Raw genomic sequence first — 1522 nt, 5'->3', positions numbered from 1 at the left:
CATTATTGCAATTATTAACATCATTATTTTCATTATTTTTGTAATTATTGTCGCCATATATATATATACATTTTTTTTTTTAACTAATTATACTCATAATAGAAATACTAAAAACAATAAGTCCAATAATAATAAAAACAAAATGATAACAGAAATCGAACTTTCATATATATATTATAATTATCATTATTTTCATTATTATTGCCATTTTGTATCCTTATTATTAATATTATCAATATTATCAATACTATTTTAATTATTATAGTTTTAATATTTGTTTTTTGCAATTATCCTCATACTAGAAATATTGATAATAATAATAACATTTATAACAGCAATAATAAGAAAAATAACTACATAATGATAATTATTAAAATCATTATATGTAATATTATCGTTATTATTGCAGTTATTACAGTTGTATATATATATTTTTACAATTATACTAATAATAAGAATATTAATAATAATAACAATTACAATAGCAATAATAACAATAATAAGCATATTATGATAATTATTATTAGTGTTATTTTCAATATTATTGTTATTTTTTTATCATTACAGTTATAATATATTTCTTTGTAATAATAATAATAATAATAATAATAAAAATAATAATAATAATAATAATAAAAATAATAATAATAATAATGATAAAAATAATAATAATAATAATGATAATAATAATAATAATAATAATAATAATAATAATAATAATAATAATAATAATAATAATAATAATAATGGTATTAGTAGTAATAATAATAATAATAATAATAATAATAATAATAATAGTAATAATAATAATAATAATAATAATAATAATAATAATAATAATAATAATAATAATAACAATAGTAAAACTAGAAATAATAATATTAATAATAATGATAATATTGCAATTATTTGTATTAGTATCAAAATTAATATTATAATTATGATTTTACCAAAATTCACATTATTCTCAATAATATTGAAAATAATGATAATAATAATAAAAATCAAAAGTTCGCTTTTTGTTATTATTATTATTTTTGATTGCTTTTATATGTTTTGTTATTATTACCAAAAAAATATATATGGCCGCAATGATTACAATAATAATGATAATAATGATAATTATAAAACGACGATTTTTGCCGTTATTATTAGTATTATTGTTTTTATTTTTATAATAATTTCTATTAATAGCATAATTAGTTTAAGAATATATATGGCGGCAGTAATTACAATAATAAAAATAATAATGATGATAATGATGCAAATAATTCAAAGAAATGCAATATTGATGCAAATAATTCAAAAAAATGCAATATTGATGATGATAATGATGCTAATAATGAATATGATGATGCTAATGAAAGTAATGATGATAATGATGATAATAACCATAAGAGTTTATAATAAAAAAGAAAAAGAAAAAACGGCGAATTCTAGCGAAATATAGCCTTTTCAGAGTTTACTCCAAGATGACGTCTTCTCTATTTCTATGATGATTTTGGTCATAATTAGGGTTTTG

Source organism: Penaeus chinensis, chromosome 11 (assembly GCF_019202785.1).
Source record: "Penaeus chinensis breed Huanghai No. 1 chromosome 11, ASM1920278v2, whole genome shotgun sequence".
Lineage (NCBI taxonomy): Eukaryota > Metazoa > Arthropoda > Malacostraca > Decapoda > Penaeidae > Penaeus > Penaeus chinensis.
This window is presented reverse-complemented; position numbering follows the sequence as displayed.